The following is a 6,673-nucleotide window of genomic DNA, read 5'->3' as shown; positions in this document are numbered from 1 at the left end:
GTAGAACATAGAGACTGTGGCTAGTGAGCCCTTATCCTCCATGAATTTGTTTGTCTTTTAAAGCCATCCAAGTTGGTGGCTATCTCTATCTCTCGTGGGAGCAAATTCCATTGTTTACCTATGCAATATGTGAAGTTCTTTTATCTATCCTGAATCTTCCAACATCCAGTTTCATTGGATATCTCCAAGTTCTAGTCAGATAAAAACCTTTCTCTATCCACTTTCTCTACACCTTGCATAATTCTATACATCTCCATCATGTCTCCTCTAAACAAAACTAAAAAGCCCCAAATGTTGTAACCTTTCCTCACAGGTGAGTTGCTCCAGCTCCTTGACAATTTTGGTTGTCCTTTTCTGAACCTTTTCTATTTCTACCATTTTTGAAGTGAGGAGACCAGAACTGTACACAGTATTCCAAGTGCAATTACATCATAGATTTGAATAGGGATGGAAAGATCTGTCTGTTTTGGCTTTTGTCTCTACATTTCTACAGCGATCTGCAATTTATTTATTTTTTAAAACCTCATGAAAATTCTCCACCATTTTATTGTGAATTACTCCAAATAAACACAATTTTGTAGGCAGTTTTGACAAAGGTACGCATTTTTGCAAGCCATTTTTCATCATTTCATGCCTTTTTGCATGTTATTTTCACACATGTATTCATTTTTATGCATACTTTCCCCTAACGTATGCATTTTTGTAAATGTTGTTTAGTTGGCAAACTGCATCCCAAAATTCTAATAAAGGCGAATTTCGAAGGATGGCTGTGTTTTGGTTCTCATGTTGTTTCAGAAATTGCAAATTTGATAAATTCTGCTTGAAATGCGAACTGAATAAAAATTCTCCCCCATCCCTAGCTTTGAATAATGGTATTATGATATTGGGGCAAATCAGATTCCTATGGGAAGTTCAGTTTTATTTTCAGTCCCTTTCTTAATGATTCCTAGCATGGAATTCACCTTTTTCACAACTGCCACACACTGGGATAGTATCTTCATCTAGGTCTCATTCCTGGTCAGTCTTCACCAGTTCAGATGCCATGAGCATATATGAGAAATTTCTATGTTTTGCTCCAATGTGCATAACTTTACACTTATTTATGCTGAACTACATTTGCCATTTTATCACCCATTCATTTAGTTTGGAGATATCGTCTTCCCAATGTCTGTTTAAATTACACTGAAAAAAATTGATATTATCAGTAAACTTGGCTGCCACACTGCTAATCCCTAACTCTTAATCATTTATGAACAAGTTAAAAAGTATATGTCCCAATACCAATTGGGGGGCACCACTTTTTACATCCCACCATTAGAACTGTCCATTTATTCCTACTCTCTGCTTCTTGCTTCTTAACCTGTTCCTAATCCACAAGAGGGCCTCTCCTCTTATTGCATGACTACTTAGTTTTGTCAGAAGCCTTTGGTGAGATGCTTTACATAAGAACAGCCTGCTGGATCAGGCCAATGGCCCCTCTAGTCCAGCATCCTGTTCTCACAGTGGCCAACCAGTTGCCCACGGGAAACCTGCAAACAGGACCTGAGTACAAAGAGCACTCTTCTCTCCTGCGGTTTCCAGCAACTGGTATTTGGAAGCATACTGCCTCCGCCTATGGAGGCAGACCATTACCATCATGGCTAATAGCCACTGATAATCTTTTTTACCTTGTCAAAAGCTTTTTGAAAGTCTAAGTACACAATGTTCACAATAAATATTGAGTGTTCAGGGAGAAGAATTGCAAACAAGAAATAGGGCTTTTTTTTAAAAAAAAGTGTATTGTTATGGACTGTTTCCACCTTAAAACAGCATAACAAAGGAGAACTTTGCCATCCTAATCACTAAAATAATGATAGAATGAGGGATAAAGTATCACAGTACAATCCTATGTACATCTTACTTCTAACTCCAACTCAGTTAAATGAGATTTACCCCCATTGAGTTAAGTAGGGCATCCCAGATAAGTATGTGTAGGATTTCAGCCTGACTTTTTTAAAAAAATTATTACAATGTCACCTTCTATAATGTTTGATGGGTTTTCAAGAATTGCTGATAAGTAGTGCAATCTCTTTGTAAATAAAGCAACCACTCTAGGATCTCTCTAAGAAGTAAGTCAAAGTGAAAAGATAGCTTGTGCCAGCATGGCCACAGCTCAGCAAAAGCTAGGATGTGGGATATTTTCTAGTCCAATTGCCAAAGATATTCAACCAGGTCCCTCTGTTATCAGCACTGATGAGTTCTTTAGGAATGAAATAGGTAATTTTAATTACATATGGCAAAATCCTGTAAAATATAGTAGTATATTATGTTTTAATATATGAGGTTGCCTTACCAGTCGGGTCTCTCCCCACCCTGCAACCCCCACAACTGTGGAAAGTTCTCCCTAGGGATGCTCATCATGTTGTCACTCACATTCAGAGCTTGGAAAAGTTACTTTTTTTGAACTACAACTCCCATCAGCCCAATCCAGTGGCTATGCTGGCTGGGGCTGATGGGAGTTGTAGTTCAAAAAAGTAACTTTTCCAAGCTCTGCGTCACATTAATATCCTTGTGGTATGAGGCAAATGCTTTTTTGTAAAATTCTCCCAGGCCTTCTAATAGCTTTTCGACAACCTTTCATTTTTTTTATCATTTTTTTCTTTTAAAATAATTTCTGAGCTGCTTTTCATTGAAGACACAATCTCAAAGCAGTTCACAACAATAAAATAACACAGCAGCAATTGCGTCTCAATAAAATATCTCATTAAAACATCAGAAATATAATCCAGGGGAAATAACTGGCATCATTTTTAATATCTTGTCATCAATGGTGGCTGGTTGCTCTTTAACTTTTTTTTCCTGGCTTGTAAAGTGAGTTTGCTTTCATGTTGATTTGGCTTTTAGGATGAATTTTCATTATTGTAATATTACATAATCATGATTATGTGGCAACAAATAAATAACAGAATGTTGAACCATTTATAACAAGGGTAAGGGACTGTAACTTCCATCAGCCCTGACCATCGGCCAGGCTGGCTGGAACTAATTGCAGCTGGAGTCCAACAAAATTTGGAGGGTCACAGGTTCCCCCCTCCCACATTATAAATGGTGTCATTTTCAACTTTCAGAGTCTCTTTATTTATTTAACATTTATTGGTTGCCTCCTAATTAGTTGCTTCTCTATATGATTCCAACAACACACACACATTTGTTTTATAACATGTTTTATAACGTGTCCCCTGTTACTAACCTATCAAGCTTAAAAAATATGAAGTGCTTCTCATAAATCCATGTCACCTTTGGGTTGTGCTAATCTTCTCCATATTCTTCCTATGTGAGCACTTCTGCCCCTAGTGAAGTACATACTGAAAACATGAATTAAACAAATTATATTTTAGAAAAGAAATTTTCTGGATTATTTTTTATTTATTAGTCAGGGAATGAGAACAGTAAAATGAACCAATAGAAAGTTAACCCCATTATTAACGTAATGAGCATTACTTCATATCCATCAGTGGCTACTTAACAGAGGGGTTGTATTCAACATAGCACTAAGTTGCTGGTTTTGTCAGCACAAGAATTTCTCTTCATGGAATAGAACATTCCCCCCCTCGCATCCCCTAAATGTGTTCCGGGTTTTTTCCAACCCCCCGGAACAGATTTGGGGACGGTGCAGAAGTGAGCAGGAGGAGGAAAGGGGGGGAATAATGTTGCTCTAGTGCTAAAACTGTTTAGTTGAATACCACCCAGGATGTCCAACAGTTGACTATTCCAAGATTGACTGTACATGCATGTTCTAGAATTCAACATGAAAGCAGATGGGATAGTAGTAAGGCAAGGGCCATGCACATGAGGACACAGGCTGCTGCACATATATTGCCCTTCTGTATGCAGTCTTGCTTGTGCAAGAGAATGGGAATGGGAAATTTACACCCAGTACCCAGGGTTATATGTCCTGCATGCACTGCTAAATAGATGGTTGGTGTGCTGTCAGTGGTATCATGGCCAGTAATACTTTGCTGAACTGGGGGATTTGATCCTTTCTCATCAACAGAACAGTGTTGTCAAAATTGATCATTTTTGGTATTTGGGGGTAAGTGTCCACTGCCTGAAACATCCCCATTACACCACAGATGTTGGTTGAAATGAAATCATGTTCCACCCTTATCTTTTATGGGGGGGAAATGCAGGGTTAATGAATGTTTTATAACTTTTTTTACTTCAGATATAAATATCTAAGTCAATAAATACGTGGAAACATGCTTACCAAAAATAGCCATGGTATTTCACATCTTGCATCTGCATTCTGGGATCATGGGGAGGTGGAGAGGAGGAAGCAAAAGTGGTACTGTGTGGGAGAAAAATCATTAACTGTTCATGCAGTTAATTTCAGAGAACAGTAGATGGAGCATTGGTTAACATCAGCAGTGAAAAGCTTACACTCAGGCAAGCTTGGAGGACCAAAGATGTCAGGAAGCTGAACAGGCACCTTTCTATATAATATAGCCATTGCAAACCGTGTGCCCTCCAGCTGTTTTGAACTACAACTCCCCTCAGCCCTAGCCAGCACTGCTTTCTGGAGGGCACCAGGTTGGCAAAAGCTGCTATACCAAATTCCAGTGTCACATTGCACCACCTTGAAGCTCAACATTTTTGAGGGCCTAGCTTCAGGTTTTTCTGAGTATTGGATAAAAGCAAGAGACTATTGTATCCAAAAGTGCTTAGATGTGAGTCTTGATCCCCCAATGCCATACACCTAATAATTGGGTCTCCAGCGCCTTGCCCAAATAAAACAAATATTGTTTATAACTGTTATTGACACATACTGACCCCTATTTCAACCTCCTGCCCGCAAACCCAGCAACATAATATTAATTGAGAACTGCCAAGAATGTATAGGATCAAAAGGTATGCTCTGGTCGGGCATGAGGGAGAAATTTGATCTGGTTCACATTTAAAGGTGAACCAACATAATTTGCACTTTCTGAAACAATACACAAAATGAAGCATATCTATTCTTTGAAAAATGCACTTCTCTAGAACCTGCAATTCAGTTCTCCAACCAAGTAATGTGTACAAAAATGCATATATTGGGTGGGGTAAAGTGTGCATATATTAGGGAAAACAATATACAACAGAGATGGGGAACCTGTGGACCTCCAGATGTTGCTGGACTACAGCTCCCATCATCCCTGACCATTGACCATGCTGGCAGAGGCTGATGGGAGAGGAAGTCCAACAACATTTGCAGAGCCACAGGTTCCCCATCCCTGACATACAAAGATACATTATACTGGGAAAAATACTTTGCAAAAATGTGTACATTAGGAGAAATTCACACTAAAATGCTGATGAATTTTCAGGAGGACTTTTTTTAAAATGCAAACTGATGTGGAAATGTGGAGAGCTAAACGTAATGCTGGAAAAATTAGAATGTGAGAAAAACCAAAATTACCAGATTTTCCTATCCCTAGTTCAGGTACAATGGAGCTCAAGCCAGGATTCCTGCAGGTCTGGCACTGTTTCCCTGGCCCCTACACTACCGAGACTGCTGGTCAGAAGAAGTGACTAGGGGCAGTTAGGATCAGGATTAGGGATGGCCAAGAAATTCAATTCCATTTGCATTTCAAGCCAATCTATCAAATTTTCACTTTCCAAAACAACATGAGAACCAAAACACAGCCATTCTTCAAACTTCGCTCTTAATCAAATTTTGCAATGCAGTTTGCCAACTAAACATTGTTTATAAAATGCATGTGAAAGGGGAAATTGTGCATAAAAATGAATATATTAGTGAAAATAACATACAAAAATGCATTATATATTGAGAAATTGCCTGTAAAAATGTGTACATTAGTCAAAACTACCTACAAAAATGTGTTTGTTAGGAGAAGTTCACACTCAAATGCTGGAAAATTTTCATGAGGATTTTTGTTATATATAAAAAATGCAAATTGCTGCAGAAATGTGGAGAACTGGATTTAAGATTGGAAAAATGAGAAAATGAAAGAAATTGACAGATCTTTCCATCCCTAATCAGGATGCATCACCAGAACCTTAAATCCTCTTAGCCTGAAGAATCAGGTGGCCATCATACAGCCAATCCTGCACTTAGTGGTTAGAGTATGAGCTACAAATCATTAAGTCCCCAGTTCTAATGTCATCTCTACCATAAACTCACTAGGTGACCCTGTCAGGCAAGACAATCCTCCTCAGCAGCCCCAGGCTGCAATATGGGGGTTAATAAATAAATAATACTGACTTAGCTTACAGGACTGTTGTAAGAATTACAACTAGATAATACATTACTGCATGGAAAATTTTTTGATCAAGGTTTATAATTTTTCTAAAATAAATAAAGTACGTGTGGTGTATATGAAGTTCTTGCAAGTGCTCTATAAATATTAGGCATTATTAACCTCACAAATGTGTCTTTTTATGACGCAAAGATAACTCTATGTGTCAGAAGAGCATGCATTCCGCAGTGTGAGCCTGATGATATATACCAGTGTAGATACAGATAAGTTTATCCTTTTCAGATATATTCTATTATGCCGCTATGGGTAATAGCTCAGCTGAAGTGGATTTCTTGTTTTTCATGCTGTTTATTAAAAAAATCATATTACATCTACAATTTGTGACATCATTAGGCAGATTTACCATTTTGCATAGCACACTGAAATTATAAACTAGC

At 38.1% G+C, this 6,673-nt stretch overlaps 1 pseudogene; it reads right to left on the bottom strand.

Moving 5' to 3' along the window:
- Positions 1–3,241: 3,241 nt before the first annotated feature.
- Positions 3,242–3,338, bottom strand: LOC133375980 (U6 spliceosomal RNA; annotated as a pseudogene).
- Positions 3,339–6,673: the final 3,335 nt, after the last annotated feature.

This window comes from Rhineura floridana, chromosome 1 (assembly GCF_030035675.1).
Source record: "Rhineura floridana isolate rRhiFlo1 chromosome 1, rRhiFlo1.hap2, whole genome shotgun sequence".
NCBI classification, from domain to species: domain Eukaryota; kingdom Metazoa; phylum Chordata; class Lepidosauria; order Squamata; family Rhineuridae; genus Rhineura; species Rhineura floridana.
This window is presented reverse-complemented; position numbering and strand designations above follow the sequence as displayed.